This window comes from Microchirus variegatus (assembly GCF_963457635.1).
Source record: "Microchirus variegatus genome assembly, chromosome: 16".
Classification (NCBI taxonomy): Eukaryota; Metazoa; Chordata; class Actinopteri; order Pleuronectiformes; family Soleidae; genus Microchirus; species Microchirus variegatus.
The window spans coordinates 17,755,490-17,773,200 of NC_139817.1; positions in this window are offsets into that span (position 1 = coordinate 17,755,490).

Here is a 17,711-nt window from a genome sequence, read left to right on the forward strand (position 1 = left end):
TAACAGCAATAGAATATTCAGATATATGATATATGTGATATGTAGGGTATGTAGTATGTAGGTATTTTGCAAACACTATATACACTATAAACACAGCAATATAAATCATAGAGTAATCATATATAATATATATATATGTTTATACATATATACATATGTATGTACATACATACATACATACATATATACATACATATATATACACACATATATACATATACATACATACATATATATATATATACACATATATACATACACATATACATACATACATACATACATACATATATACATACATACATATATACATACATATATATACACACATATACATATATATACATACATATATATATATACACATATATACATACAGATATATATATACATACATACATACATATATATATATACATACATACATACATATATATATATACATACATACATATATATACACACATATATATACATACATATACATACATATTGTAGAGGCTAAGCCAAATACTTGAAGTCTCTTGGGGGTTGCTAGACAAGCACCTGCCTGACGCGCTTAACTTTATCCACTTTGTACTTGTGCACGGAAATAAAACCGTCTTCATGGCTTATATTTTGGTATATTTATTGCAGCTCACCATGATAATCCATTTATCCACTGTTCACATTTGTTCACTTGTATTCATTCACATTATACCACGACAGCAACAATGTGCAACAAAGCAAAGTTAAGTGGAGCGAAGCGAAGCGGTCAAAAAACTGTGTGCTCCCCTTCGTCCAGCAACACCAGTTACCTGCAGTTCCCACCTATATTGACATGACCCACAGTTACCTCATTATGCCACCTAGTGGCCATAAAAAGCTAAACAGGGAAGAGGCCAAATGGCTCCTACACATATATATATATATACTAGGGCTGTCAAAATTAACGCGTTAACGCAGGATGATTAATTTGTGGAATTAACGCGTACATTTTTTTAACGCACTTTCTCACTTTCATCGCGCTACGGGTAGACGTGCAGTTTATGAACAGGCAAGACAGGCAACTGCTTGGGGCCCCGAGTCGATAGGGGGGCTCCCGAAACTCGGAGCCTGAATGCATCAGTGAGCAGCCGCATCCCCGTCTCCAAGGGTTAATTTGCAATGACATCTCAGTAGGAAACCTCCCTAAAGAGGCCCCACGTCTCCTCACGTTAACCTGTGTGAAGCTGAAGGAAAATGAAGAGGCGTTATCAATCAGGAAGTTAGAAGAGGAAGAAAAAAGAGAGGAGGAAGAAAAAAGAAGAAAGACAGAGTTGTAAGTGGCGCTGCTGGCGTAGATAATGATATAATCATAACATTAACAGTCACTGTCTAACTAACGAGGACACAGACAGCAGCTAACATTAGCGTCAGAATGCTTGCTGACGCTAACGCTAACTAGTAGAAGCAGTGCTTCAAAGTGCTGATGAGGAATTTCCTGCTGTGGGTTTATTAAGAAAACTATTTAACTTCTATAATTTATATTTTGTTTATAATGTGAGTTATTTACAGTGCAATGTATAGTTTTTTTTTAAGTTATTTACAGCATTTTATTTTTTCTATTTATTTATATTGTCTTATAATGTGGGTTTTTCTACAATGTAATGTTTTATTGTTCCTTACGTTTATATTTTCACATACTTTATTTATCTCTCCGTTCCTACAACAGTATAAAGAGAAGATTTGATTTTTTTTGGCATATTTACGAATGGTAATTAATCGTGATTAATCGTGATTAATCCACAGCTACCCTGTGATTAATCCGATTAAAAATTTTAATCTTTTGACAGCCCTAATATATACACATATATATACATACATATATATATATACACATATACATACACACATATATATATACATACATATATATATATACACACACACACACACTTCAACAATCTTTCACAAACACAAACACTCCCACCACCAACATCAACACAGATCACGTGTTTATTGTTTTTCCACTATTTTCTTGATTTTACAAATGATATCTTTCCCTATTTGATATGAATGATATTTTTCCCATATTGAAAAAGAGAGAGAAAGAGAGGAAGAAAGAGAAAGAGAGGGAGACAGAGAGAGAACACAGTTTATTAACAAGCAGAACAGATGCCTCTGGAGGCTGAATCGTTAACTGCAGCCCACACCAGAGACACTGGATGGAACAGTAATAAACAACTGACAAAATCGGTTTGAGGTTCAATTAATCACCTGTTCTGGGTAATGTTCAATCCTACTTGTGAAAAGTAATCCCCCGAGCCCTGTTTTCGACCGTCTATTAATGCAGGAATATGCTGCACAATGTTCTGGTATCGTATTGCTTCCGCAGCTCAAGTAGAACAACCGGTCCAAGATGGCGGTCGCATTTCTTGCGCTCTTGGGGCTGCAGCTGGATGCTACTCCAACAGTGCGAGTCAACAGGTTGGTCGAAGACCTGCACGACAGCGCCCCCACAGACCAGGAGCACTTCCGTTTTGTTACTTGCTGGTGTTTTTTTACTTGCCGGTGTTTTCTTATTTGCCGGTGTTTTCTTACTTGCCGGTGTTTTCTTACTTGCCATGGTTTTCTTATTTGCTGGTGTTTTCTTATTTGCTGGCGTTTTGTTACTTGCTGGTGTTTTGTTATTTGCTGGCGTTTTCTTATTTGCTGGTGTTCTCTTATTTGCTGGCGTTGTGTTTCTTGCTGGCGTTTTCTTATTTGCTTGTGTTTTCCTATTTGCTGGCGTTTTGTTACTTGCTGGCGTTTTGTTACTTGCCGGTGTTTTCTTGTTTGCCGGTGTTTTCTCATTTGCTGGTGTTTTGGGGTTTGCAGTGCGTTTGCCCCTGTCGGCCACCGTATAATTGGCTCATAAGCCGATTTCGGTCAGGGGTGAGCCAGTCAACCCTGAGCCGAGCCATGCCAGCTGTGTGGGATGGAATCATTCAAATGTCATCCAGGTTCATCAAATTCCCATACAATGCTGTTAAACAGGCCAACATTAAAGCGCAATTTTCAGCGAGAGCCGGTTTCCCTAATGTAATCAGAGCCAATGACTGCACACACATTGCTATAAAAGCGCCGTCACAGAATTTGTTTACGTTAATAGGAAACATTTTAATTCCATCAATGTCCAAATCATATGTGACGCGCAAATGCAGCTAACATCGTGTAAGGTTGTCTGGTTCAATTCATGACTCATTCACTATGACTAACAGCATGGGAACAGGCTGCAGGCTGGCACAGTGCGCGATGGGTGGCTTCTGGGTGAGTAAATAGTTTATTTTAATTGTCCCGTATGTAAACCAGCGCGGGGTGGACTTGCAGCTGGCCCTGGGACTGGCGGCTGCCGGTCTCTCCTGGCCCGGGTGGCCGGTGGACACTCCACATGACTGGGTTACTGCCGGTCTTTCCCGGGGTGCTGCGACACGGTTCTCACCACGGATTCTCGACCAAATCAAGTGACAACCTCCGCACATACATATACATGGATGCGCGAATACACAGACATACAGATACACATTTTGGTTCATGATAGAACCAATATAAACTGATACAGCTGTTGTAAACTAGATCACCTTTACTATATGTGGTTGTTAACAAATACTAATGATACAGTACTTATTCAAACGCATATCAGTGATGCTAATGTTACAATGTTGTCATTATTGTCTTATTGTGTTATGCAACTAACTTCTCTCCAGTGTCTCTTTCTTTTCTATTTTTTCTTTTTTTTTTAACCTGTCCTGTCCACTACCTTGGGCATGCATTATGGTTGACTGCATGTCTGTTGGTGTTGAACAGATTTTGCTGTTTGCAGGGCGAGTGATTACAGCGCTGTAATGCCCGTCCTGCTATTTATGTATTTATTTTTATTGATTTTATTTATTAGGTTGTGTGGGAGGACCGGGCCGGACAGGGGGGAGGTGGGGGTGAGGGTGGGTAGACAGACAAGGGAGGTGTGAGAGAGATGGGGAGAAAGAGGGAGAGAAAAGAGAGGGGGAGGGAGGGAGGGAGAGAGGGGGAGCGAGAGAGAGAGGGAAAGAGAGACACTAGATAGAAATTAGTAGCATAACACACTAAGGCAGTAATGACAACATTACAACATTAATAACACTGATATGCATTTGTATTACAGTACCATTAGAATTTGTTAACAACCACATATAGATAAGGTGATCTTGTTTATAACGGTTGTATCAGTTTATATTGGTTCTATCATGAACCAGAGTTTGTCTGTATGTGTATCTGTATGTCTGTGTATTCGCGCATCCATATATATGTATGTGCGGAGGTTGTCACTTGGTGTGGTTGGGAATCCGTGGTGAAACCGTGTCGCCGCCCCCCAGCCCCCCGGAAGGAGACCGGCGGTAACCCAGGCACACGGGGCGTCCACCAGCCCCCCGGGCCCGGAGATACCCGCCGCCGCCCGACCCAGGGCCAGCCGCGAGTCCACCCCGCACAGGACCAGGGCAGGGCGCCGCAGAGCCGGCGCCCCCCACGCGCAGAGCACGCCCCGAGGGGGCAGGAGACGACGGCACCACGAGCACAGACCAGCCCACCACACGCCGAGGCAGGTCCTGAGGCCCCAGGTCCCCACACCCGGGACCCACCCAGGCCCCCAGGGCAGCCCAGCCCATCACCAGGGACAGTAGAGCCTCCCCCAGAACGCCCCCCCAGGAGGCAGGCCGGAGCCCGCCACAGCTATCCCCGACGCCTACCCCGGAGCCAACCACACGACTTCCCCCCCAGAGGGGAGCCGGCAGAGGCTCATGTAGGCATCCAGTGTCTCTTTCTCCCTCTCCATCTCACTCCCTCCCTCTCACTCCCCATCTCTCTCACACCTCCCTTGTCTGTCTATATACATAACGTGTTGTAGTGCTTCCAGTTCAGGGTCACTGTTGAATATGGGGCTGTTTTCAGTCAGGGAGCCACTGAAGATGACGGTAACCGATGTCTGTCACATATGCAGGCTGACATCTAAAACTCCTGCCACCAAAATGGATAAGAGGTTTAAGCTATACGCATCCTCATAGATATGTGACAACAACCGTGGTGAAATCAGTTTCAGGTTGCATTGCAGGAGGGTGTTGCTGGATCTGGAGCGAATGACTGTAGAATATCCAACCTGAAACTGATTTCACCGCAGTTGTTGTCGCATATGTATGAGGAAGTGTGTATTCCCCTGGTGGCTCAGGGGAAAGCATCTATTGCGGACAGAGGTGGGGTTGATGAGCTTCTCGATGGGGAATGGACCGATGAATCGGGGTGCCAGTTTGCGTGATTCCACCCGAAGGGGAGGGTCCTTGGTGGACAACCAGACCTGTTGGGCGCCGGGATTCTGTGACGGTTAGCCTGTTTCTGAGACATTTGAGAAGCTTTTAGAAGTGAAGTACCTGTTGCCACACAGCCTGGCAGCGCTAGAGGTTGGCCTGGACGGAGGGAGGCGCCACCTCTCTCTCTCCTGAAAGTCCAACAGTGGTGGTTGGTAACCCAGGGAGGCCATAAATGGGGAAACGCTGGTGGAGGCAGAAGTGAGGGAGTTGTGAGCGTATTCGATCCATGGGAGGAAGGAGCTCCATTCAGCTGGGTGGCGGGCAGTGACGCAACGGAGAGCGACCTCCATGCTCTGGTTTGATCTCTCCGTCTGGCCATTGGATTGTGGGTGGTAACCAGAGAAGAGACTCGCCGACGCCCCCAGAGGTGTGCAGAAGGCCTTCCATACTTGGGAAGAAAATTGGGGTCCTCGATCGGAGACGATGTCTGCTGGGAAACCATGGAGGTGAAACACATGCTGGACCAATAGGTCCCCAGTCTCCGTGGCACTAGGCAGTTTGGGAAGTGGAATATAGTGGACCGCCTTAGAAAATCTGTCGACGACTGTGAGTACTGTGGTGTTGCCATCGGAAGGGGGGAGACCAGTGATGGAGTCAACGGCGATGTGGGACCAAGGGCGATAAGGTATGGAGAGGGGGTTCAGGAGTCCAGCAGGTGAGCGGTTTGATGACTTTCCTCAAGCGCAGATGGGGCATGATGAGGCGAAGGTTGCTGAATCCTGGGTCATGGTGGGCCACCAGAACCGCTGCCTGATTAATTTAAGTGTTCGGGTGGTTCCCGTATGACAGGCAAGTTTCGATGAATGTCCCCACTGCAGGACTTCCGAGCGCATGGCCTCGGGGACAAACAACTGGTTAGGAGGGCCACCAGGATCGGGTTCGGTTTGCTGGGCCCTGCGAACTCTTGTCTCCACTGGCCAGGAGGCCACGCCCAGGATGCAGGAGGGAGGCAGGATGGAACCAGGTTCTTGGCTTGGAGGATCGGGTGAGTAGAGGTGAGAGAGCGTCGGGCTTGAAGTTGCGGGTACCAGGACGGAAGGTCAGGGTGAAGCTGAACCGACCCAGGAAGAGAGCCCATCGTGCCTTTCGCGAATTGAGTCTCTTAGCATCTTGAAGGTAAGCCAGGTTCTTATGATCTGTCCAGACTATGAAGGGTTGGGCGGTTCCCTCCAACCAGTGCCTCCATTCCTGGAGGGCGAGGACGACGGCCAGAAGTTTCCCACGTCATAGTTTCTCTCTGCGGGGGAGAGACGGCGGCTGAAGAAAGCGCAGGGATGAAGCTTCTGGTCGTTGGGGTCCCGTTGGGAGAGAACCGCCCCTACTCCAGTGTCGAACGCGTCAACCTCAATGACGAATTGTAGTTCGGAGTTGGGATGTGACAGGATAGGCGCTGAGGTGAACATCTTCAGTCGTTGGAACGCTGCTTTGGGTGCCTCGGACCAGAGAAAAGTCTGTTTGGGAGAGGTCAGTTTGGTTAGAGGTTCAGCAATGCTGAATTTGTAATTCTTTATGAAACGGCGGTAAAAGTTAGCAAAACCGAGGAAGCGTTGTAGTTGCTTCCGGGTTGTGGGTGTTGGCCACTCCTTGACAGCAGCTATTTTCGACAGGTCGGGAGAGAGGCTACCTTGTTCCACAATGAAACCTAGAAATGGGACAGATTTAGCGTGGAATGCACATTTCTCAGCCTTCACAAAAAGTCTGTTCTCCAAAAGTCGCTGAAGCACCAGGCGAACATGCTGGACCTCTTCGGTCTCGGAAAATATCAGAATATCGTCTAGATAGATGAAGAGGAACTTGTCCAGTATGTCGCGCAAAATGTCATTAACGAGGTGCTGGAAGACGGCGGGGGATCGACAGTCTATACAAATAGCGAGAAGGTGATTCGTCTCGGGTAGCGAGCTCGTCCCTTAAGTCATCATTTAGGTTGCGTAAGAATATGGAGTGCTGTATCTTTCCATCTGCTCCCGGCTACGAGAATAAGGAAATCGATGGAGAAGTCAGTGAGACCTAAAGCGTGGACCCGAATGCAGAGCAGGACAAAGGCAGGTATATATATATAGAAAGATATTTATTATAACAAATAATAAATACTGGTTGACAACAATAGCCGATAGCGGTATGTGCAATAGATATATATATATATATATAACAATAACGATATAAGTATATTAACAATATAGATATATGTACAGGTATATATAGATATATAAACAAACGACACACGCACTATGGAAGCTAACGTGACAACGGGGACAGAGACAGAAACAGGGTGAAAGTCCAGCGAACGTAAATCAGCGTCCTCAACGGACTCTTCGTGGCAACACAGTTCGTAACTGTTCCTCCAGGGAACGGACTCACTCGTGGTGACGAAGAGTGGAGTCGGGAAGCACACGAAGATCGTAGAGGAGCGGTGAAGCGACGTTGGAGTGGAGATGACGACGGAAGTGGAGAGGAACAGGAGGAAGCGATTCCGGTGTGGAACAGGAATCCGCAGGAGAACTCCGTGATCCTCTCTCTCGGCAGGAGATGTGGTAACCTGAACAAGGAGCGTGAGGTAAGTACGACGAAGTCAGGATTACTAGCAGCAAGTTCGTGAGACGTATACCAAGCGAGCGAAAACATGGATCTGACACCAGAAGACGCGAAGCCCCGCCTTATAAGCCCGCGTGATCGCTGATCAGGAGCAGCTGGGCTGGAGCTGCGCAGGTGGAAGTCATTCTGGTGTCATCAAGGAACTAGGTCAGCCACGCCCCCTGCAGGGTGGAGAGAGAGAGAGAGATGAGAACACGGAGCAGCATACAAAACAACAACAAAGTCTGTGGTGTGAATGTGGATCGTGACAGTCAGCGACGGAAGAGTTATTTTGTCTGAGGTTGATGAGACGGGACCGTACCTATGTTCCCCGGGTCCTATGTTCCCCGGGTCCTATGTTCCCCGATTTGTATGTGACCGGGGAACATAGGACCCTTTCTCTAAACCTAACCCTAACCCTACCCATTTTCAAAAAAGGGTCCTATGTTCCCCTGTCACATACAAAGTGGGGAACATAGGACCTTTTTTGGAAAAACGGGGAACATAGGACCCGGGGAACATAGGTACGACCCCGATGAGACAACCGGCGGTATCATTGCTCTGAAAAGAGTGGTCAGAAACTCTGCGCAACTCGCTAGAGAATTCAACATAAGTACTGGGACGTGAGTGAGGATTCCGAAATAAGGCTGCTGCCCACTGTGCAGCTTGACCCGAGAGTAGGTTTACCATGAATGCTATCTTAGCGTGATCAGAAGGATAAGTAATAGGCTGTAGGTCAGGAGAAGGCGAGACGAACCAGGAAGTGAAGCGGCAGTTCCACTGGAGACGAGGAGACACCAGACGAGAAGACGGAACGCGGAAATGATCCCGGGAGAGGGTGGAATCCACTGGAGCTCCGTGAATCTCGAACGGCAGGAGACGTGGTGACCTGGAGAAGCGCAGGGTAAGTATTTTGCAGGAGTCAAAGAGTTTCTAGTAGCAAGGTAAGTTACGCGTTTCTGGCTGAGGTGAAACAACGGACTGACGCTGGTGAGAGGGGCGACTCCGCCTTAAGAATCCTCCTGATCGCTGATGACGAGCAGGTGCGGGAGGAGTCGCCCAGGTGGACTCAATCACCAGCGTCCTCTGGAAGTAGGTCAACCACGCCTCCTGCAGAGAGAAAGGAGAAACACGGAGCAGCAGGGAAAACAACAGAATGCTTGTGGAATGTGAGTGGAGTGTGGATCGTGACAATTCATTCATAATAAGCAGATAAGTATTTCCCTCATCATTAAGAGATACCTTTACCGTTGAATAAGCACAAACTTTTACCATGTAGGTTCTGATATATTACTATGTAATACATGATAATTAACTCAGTAAGTAAAGTGAAACTGTACTGTAAAAGAAAGTGGAGCTTGTTTCCATGCTATTACTATGTTCTTACTAAATCATTTGTAATCGAACATTCCATTGTCTATGCAGTTAAATTACTAAGCCATCCATTATCTACCGCTTTTTCCTCCACCAGAGGGTCGCGGGGGGTGCTGTGCCTATCTCAGCAGACATTGGGCGATAGGCAGGGTTTGCCCTGGACAGTTCGCCAGTCCATCGCAGGGCCACATAGAGACAAACAACCATTCACTCACACACTCACACCTACGGTCAATTTAGAGTGGTCAATTCACCTAATCCCCATATCGCATGTTTTTGGACTGTGGGAGGAAGCCGGAGAACCCGGAGAAAACCCACGCACACACAGGGAGAACATTCCTTGCAGAAAGGCCCTTGTTCCGAAGTTCTTCCAAACGGGGCTCGAACCCAGGAACCGGGGTCTTCTTGCTGCAAAGGCAAGAGTGCTAACCACTAAAATTACTAAGCAAAACATCAAATCACCCAGTTAGTAAGATGCAACTGTACCACACAAACAGGAATGTTTATGTCATGATCCACACTCACTGCACCTTCCAGCAGTATTATTGTTGTTTCCCTGCTGCTCTGTGTTTCTCTGTGCTCTCTCTCTGCAGGAGGCGTGGTTGACCTACTTCCAGAATGACTCTGGTGATCCCCTCCATCTGCACGGCTCCACCCCACCTGCTTCTGATCATCAATCAGGAGTGCTCTTAAGCCGGAGCCGCCCGCTCACCAGCGTCCGTTCGTTGTTTAGCACCAGCCGGTATAGTCACGCTACCTCTTTACACGCTGATTAGAAACCTTGACTCCCTGCTCTCTTCTCCCGTCGCCATGTCTCCTGCCGCACTAGAACACTGAAGCAGCACTCCTGGGACTTCTTCCGCCTTCCTGGTCTGCACTCCCGGTGACGCCGCTCCTCTCCAGCGTCGTCTTCGTCTCCTGGAACACCAGCCGCTCTTCGTCACTACGAGTGAGTCTGTTCCTAGTCTCTCTGACGATTGCCGTGAAGATTCTGGGACGGAAAGTGGGGACACTCATCTAAACTTGCCTGCCCCCTGGGACCGCTCGCACCCTGCAGTTTCTCCAACAGCGTTTTAGGTGGCCAACCATGCCCCAGGATACGGCAACCTTTGTCTCCGCCTGTCCTACATGTGCTTGAGGCAAAACTTCAAATCGCCCACCTGCAGGCCGGCTGAACCCTCTCTCCATCCCTCATCGTCCATGGTCACACATCGCTGTCGACTTCATCACTGGTCTCCCTCCCTCCAACAACAACACCACCATCCTTACAGTGGTCGACAGATTCTCCAAGGCCGTCCACTTCATCCCCCTCTCCAAACTACCCTCTGCTGCTGAGACTGGTGAGCTTCTCATAAATCACGTTTTCCGTCTCCATGGTTTCCCTGTTGATGTTGTCTCCGACAGAGGTCTCTCCTCCGGCACTGCATGTCACCCCTCAGCCTGGAGCTCCTTTCTCCCGTGGATTGAATACGCCTACAACTCCCTCACAACTTCCAGGAGGGCGAAGTCGCCGTTCCATCGGTGCAAACTAACCTCCATCGTTGCCAGGCTGTGTAGCGTTAGGTGTGTTGTGGGCTTCCCAGTGATCTCAAAAACAGGCTAACCGACACCGGATCCCAGCACCCAATTACCAACCTGGACAGAAGGTCTGGCTGTCCACCAAGGACCTTCCGCTCCAGGTTGAGTCTCGCAAGCTGGCACCCCGGTTCATTGGTCCATTTCCCGTACGCAAGATCATCAATCCCACCTCCATCCGACTGAAACTGCCACGATCCCTCAACATCCACCCTATCTTCCACGTTTCCCTTTCAAGCCTGTGGTGGAGTCTGAGCTTCTCTGTGCTCTCTCTCTGCAGGAGGCATGGTTGACCTACTTCCAGAATGACTCTGGTGATCTCCTCCACCTGCGCGGCTCCACCCCACCTGCTTCTGATCATCAATCAGGAGTGCTCTTAAGCCGGCGCCGCCTGCTCACCAGCGTCAGTTCGTTGTTTCGCACCAGCCAATATAGTCACGCACTGTCTTTACTCGCTGATTAGAAACCTTGACTCCCTGGAGGATTTACCTGCTCTCTTCTCCCGTCGCCACGTCACCTGCCGCACTAGAACACTGAAGCAGCACTCCTGGGACTTCTTCCGCCTTCCTCGCCCTCGTCTCCTCTCGACTGCACTCCCGGTGACGCCGCTCCTCTCCAGCGTCGTCTTCGTCTCCTGGAACACCAGCCGCGCTTCGTCACTACGAGTGAGTCTGTTCCTAGTCTGGACCTCGTCACGAACTCTGACGATTGCCGTGAAGATTCTGGTCTTCTCCGGCTCAGCTGCAGTTCGATGTTCACTCCCTCACTTCCTACCCACTTCCTGTTTAGTCGCTTACAAGTATTTACTGTACGTAAATAAATACATTTCGTAACTTTTACTCATCGTGTCCTTCCTGCTTTTGAGTTCTAAAACAACCATAGACGTTTCCCTTAAAGGAAACGTAACAGTTTAATCCCAATACATGACACTGTAGAAAGTAAGTAGATGTTCCAAAGTTAACATTAACAATTAATTAATATAAAATGCAGATGTGGGGTTGAAAGACAAAACAACCAAAAACAAAAACAATCTCCACCTCTGCAATGATTGCCGTTAAGGCGATTGTCTTCCTGTCCATGCCATTTTGAAGAGAAACTTCAAGAGGAGAAAGAAACTTCAAGAGAAAATCATCACTACCTCATTAATTATCAAATTCTCTCACACTTCAGGAGGGTTGGAAGGTTGTTACAACCTGGTTGTTACAGGTTGTTACAACCTGGCGCCAAGACCGGAGCATCGGGATGGTCGCGGTGAAAGTCCTGGATCATGGTCATGGAATCCATGACCTTTCTTCCGGGCCGTATCCTTCCCAATCCACCAGGTATTAGAAACCACACCCCCGGCGGTGGATGTTCAGGATTCGACTAACCGTATAGGCAGGGCCGCCCTCGATGATTCTGGGAGGAGGAGAGGGATCGGCGGGAGGGACCAGATCCGATTCGACCGCGGGCTTGATGAAGGAGACATGAAAGGTGGGATGGATCTTGAGAGATAGGGGTAACTTGAGGCGTACAGAGGTGGTGTTGATGATCTTGTCAATAGGAAACGGTCCGATGAATCTTGGAGCCAGCTTGCGAGCTTTGACTTGGAGAGGGAGGTCTTTAGTAAAGAGCCAAACCTTTTGGCCAGGTAGGTACTCAGGAGCGGGAGTTCGGTGAAGATTAGCTTGTCGCTGAGATTGTTTGGATGCTTTCTGGAGTGCCGTCCGGACCTGTAGCCACACCGCCTGACAACGTTCTAGGTTGGCTTGAACGGACGGAACTGCGATCTCTCTCTCCTGGAAATTAAATAGTGGGGGTTGGTAGCCCAGGGATGCCATGAATGGGGAGATGCCGGTTGATGCAGAGGTGAGGGAATTATGGGCATATTCAATCCAAGGTAAAAAGGAACTCCATTCCTCTGGATGGTGGGCGGCGACGCATCGGAGGGCCACCTCCATGTTGTGATTAGCCCGTTCAGTTTGACCGTTAGATTGGGTGTGATAGCCGGAAGACAGGCTGGCAGAGGCCCCCAAAGCTGAGCAGAATGCTCTCCATACCTGTGAGGCGAATTGTGGTCCACGGTCTGACACAATGTCTGTAGGAAAGCCGTAGATGCGAAAAACGTGTTGGACCAAAAGGTTGGCTGTCTCCATGGCAGAGGGAAGTGCTAGTAGGGGAATGTAATGTACGGATTTGGAGAAACGGTCAATCACAGTAAGGACGGTTGTATTGTTATTGGAGGGAGGAAGTCCAGTGACGAAGTCTACTGCGATGTGCCACCAGGGACGGTGGGGGATGGGTAAGGGATGTAGGAGACCAGAAGGTGGTCGATTGGAGGTCTTGCCCCTGGAGCAGGTGGGACAGGCACAGACGAAGATGTCTGCGTCTTGGGACATGGTAGGCCACCAGAAACGCTGTTTGAGAAACTGGAGAGTACGAGCGGTACCAGGATGACATGCCATCTTGGAAGAATGGGCCCATTGGAGAACCTCGGAGTGTGCGGCCGAAGGGACAAACAGGCGGTCGGGTGGTCCTCCTCCAGGGTCTGAGTCGGTTACCTGGGCCTCGTGAACTCTCGTCTCCACCGGCCAAGTAGCTGCGCCCAGGATGCAGGAAGACGGCAGGATGGTTCCGGGTTCCGGCTCTGGGGGATCGGGAGAGTAGAGTCGGGAGAGGGCATCAGGCTTTACGTTTCGGGTCCCGGGACGAAACGTGAGAGTGAATTGAAAACGTCCCAGGAAGAGAGCCCAACGCGCCTGCCTCGAGTTGTGTCTCCTGGCGTTCTGTAGATAGGCCAGATTTTTATGGTCGGTCCAAACGATAAACGGCTGGGCGGTCCACTCTAGCCAGTGTCTCCACTCCTGGAGAGCCAAGACGACAGCCAGGATCTCCTTATTTCCAACGTCGTAATTTCTTTCAGCAGGAGAGAGTCGACGGCTGAAGAAGGCGCAGGGATGAAGTTTCTGGTCGTCGAGGCTTCGCTGAGAGAGGACCGCCCCCAGCCCGGTGTCTGAAGCGTCGACCTCCACCACAAACTGAAGTTCGGGATCAGGATGGGACAGGATAGGCGCAGAGGTGAACATCTCTTTGAGTCGGAGGAATGAAGACTCGGCATCGCAGGACCAGTTTGGTGAGAGGTTCAACAATATGGCTATAGTTCTTAATGAATCGTCTGTAAAAGTTAGCGAAACCCAGGAAGCGCTGTAGCTGCTTCCAGGTGGTAGGCGTAGGCCAGTCCTTTACAGCCGAAATCTTGGATGCGTAGGGAGCGAGACTCCCCTGTTCTACAATGAATCCCAGGAATGAGACAGACTGAGCGTGGAATGAGCACTTCTCTGCTTTAACGAAAAGTTTGTTCTCTAATAGTCTTTGTAGAACAAGACGGACATGCTGGACATGTTCCTCCTCGGTCTCGGAAAATATGAGAATATCGTCCAAGTACACATGAAGAGGAACCTGTCCAGCATCTCACCTAGAACGTCATTCGCCAAGTGCTGGAAGACAGCAGGGGCGTTAGTGAGGCCGAAGGGCATCACCAAGTACTCAAAGTGGCCTAAGGGAGTATTAAATGCCGTCTTCCACTCGTCCCCCTCCTTTATGCAGACCAGGTGATAGGCGTTACGTAGATCCAGTTTAGAGAAGAAATGCGCTTTGCTGAGGGGATTGAAAGCGGCATCAAGGAGAGGTAAGGCGTACCGGTTCTTCACCGTAATGTCATTAAGGCCCCGATAGTCAATACAGGGCCGTAGGGAACCGTCCTTCTTGGCCACAAAGAAGAAAACGGCCCCGACTGGAGAGGAGGAGGGACGGATGAGACCAGCTACCAGAGACTGGGTTATATAGTCCTCCATACTCTGGCATTCGGCCCGAGACAAGTTGTACAGTCTTCTCAATGGTAGAGTGGCCCCAGGAAGCAGATCTATACAACAGTCGTAGGGGCGATGAGGTGGTAGAGAGAGAGCACGCCCCTTCGAGAAAACCTCAGCGAGGTCGTGGTACACCGCCGGAACGCCAGTGAGGTTCGGCGGTTCGGGATTGACGTCGGGGGACTTCGACGAAGCAGGTCTAGCAGATCTGAGGCAGCGAGAGTGGCAATGGACACTCCAGCTGGAGAGTTGACCAGTGGACCAATTGAAGACCGGATTGTGACGAGCCAGCCAGGGAAGACCCAAGACGATCGACGCGGAGGAGGCAGGGATGAGGAACAGCTGGACCTCTTCCATGTGGTTGCCTGACAGTATCATGGTGATGGGGACGGTGAGATGAGTGACCTCAGCTAGCAAATTCCCGTTGAGGTTGGAGATGGTCTTTGGTTGAGCCAAAGGGTTGTAGGGATCCCCGTCTGTTCAGCCAGAAGAGAGTCAATGAAATTGTCGTCGGCCCCCGAGTCGACGAGACAGGTGAGGGAGATCTTCTCTTGTCCCCATTGAAGTTGGCCTGAGAGTGTGACTCTGTTTGTTGCAGGACAGGAAACCGCTCTACTCACCAGCACTCCTGCATGCGCTGGTGAGCTTAAGATTTTGGGCGGTTAGGACATGAAGAGATGAGGTGTCCCGCCAGTCCACAGTAAATACAGGCCCCAGACTGCAGTCGGCGTCGTCTCTCCGTGGGTGAAAGATGGGTGCGGTCCAGCTGCATAGGTTCACTGTTATTAGAGCTACTGACGAGAGGTCTTAACAACGGTCGAGAAGAGTCGGAGGGATGGGAAGAGTCGATGGGGCGAGAAGATGGAACACGTCGCCTATCACGTCGTCTCTCCCTGAGTCTACAATCAAGACGAATGGCGAGTTCTATTAAAGAATCGAGATTAGGTGTAACTTCTCATGTGGCCAATTTGTCCCTTAACTCGTCGTTCAAACCGTGTAAAAATATAGCGCTAAGTGCAGTGTCGTTCCACCCACTCTCAGATGCATGTATACAAAAATCTACTGCAAAGTCCGCCGACGAAGAATTACCTTGCCTTAAAGCGAGTAGTCGATTAGCGATGTCATTATCTTGGAAGGAATGATCGAAAACTCGATTTGGCTCGGTGGCGAATGCAGCGTAGGAAGCAGGGCGAGAGTGGACATTACGAAAAATGGCTGCTGCCCACTGAGCGGCTCTCCCGGAAAGCAGGTTGACAACAAAGGCTATTTTAGCGTGATCAGACGGGTAAGCAGCCGGTTGTAAGTCAAATACCAAAGAGCACTGAAACAAAAAACTAGCGCATTTGTTCAGTTCCCCCGAAAATCATTCGGGGGTCGGAACAAATGGCTCACGAGATGACATAGCAAAGTGTACGGACGGAGTTACCGGGGGAGACTGAGGTAACGGAGGAACAGGTGGAGCAGAGCGAAGAAGTGGCCTGAGGTTAGCTGTTAGCTGTTTCACGGAGGATGCTACATCAACTAGCAGCGCCTCGTGGCGACTAATCGCTTGTTTAAAAATGTCTCTGTCTGCCGGGTCCATTGTTGGTCAGTTCCTACTGTTACGTTTCCCTTAAAGGGAAACGGTGAGAATGTAATAGGAGGACCCGGATGCAGACAGGACAACGGTAGGTATGTAAAAGATGTTTTTATTAGCTACCAGTGATACAAGCGCTAGCATGAAATGATCGTGCAACAATAAGACTAAGTGAACCAAGAGCAGCTGAGCCAGGATCCACAGCGACTCCTTCGTGGCAACACAGTTCGTATGCGTGTTCCTGATGGAACGAACTCACTCAGGATGTAGTTGAGGAGTGTGGTTGTTCCAGAGAGTCTGGTGGTGAAGCGGCTGCTTCGAGAGAATGGAGATGACAAGGAGCTGGAGAACGACAGGAGGAAGCGATCCCGGAAGAGTGGAAATCAGCAGGAGACTCCGTGTCTTTCTTGGCAGCAGGAGACGTGGTGACCTGAGAGGAAATTCAGGTGAGTATCTATTTTGGAGTCAAGGTTTCCACGAGCAAGGTAAGTGAAGACTTTACCAGCTGAGTGAAAACAAGGAACTGATGTCGGTGAGAAGCACAACTCCGCCTTAAGAGACCTCGTGATCGCTGATCAGGAGCAGCTGGGGAGGAGCTGCGCAGGTGGAAGCAATCACCAGGTGGAAGCAATCACCGATGTCATTCTGGAAAGTGGATCAACCACGCCCCCTGCTGGGAGAGAAAGAAGAAAACACGGAGCAGCAGAGAAAACAACAGAGGAAAACAGGAAATGTGGAATGTGGATCGTGACATACAACTTTGTAACATTCCTTTATGTCTTTAAATAAGCGTCCAAGAATGCCTTCCGTATGCACCTTTCCAAGCCAGTGGTTACATTCTATGACCCGTAAGTTCATTTTCAGGGACCTCTCTGTCAGGTTTCCCCTGTATCTGTAGATGACCATAGTCAGTGTTATAAAATCATTCAATAATAAAAACAGCGAGTCGCCTTTTAGCACTTCAAAAATTGCTCAGCAGCAGGAACCAAAACAAAGTTGGACTTTATTTTGAGTCTTGCTGAGGTAGTTCTAGTATGCAGGTGCACTGCAGTCATGGTTATAAGTATGAGCAGTAGTGCAGGAGCAGTCATTTTGGAAATGGAAAGACTTTACACCACGCAGGAGGCTTTTGAAATGATCATGACTCGGAGGCCGACATGGATGAGGCCTCAGAAGTAGAAACAGACCAGCTGTTGTCCAACTCATCTGAAGACTGATCTGAAGATGAGAGTGAAGTAGAGGTGGATGATGCTTTTATGAAGACACACACAATAGTCTCTTCCATCCCCTGAGGAGGCAAGAATGTGCTGCTCCACAAATAAGCGTTGAAAGGAAGAGAAAGGAAATATTACAACAGATACAAAAGAGGTGACAATAACCTTGATCAGGTATGTGCCATTACACATCAGTTGCGCACGCATTTATTTA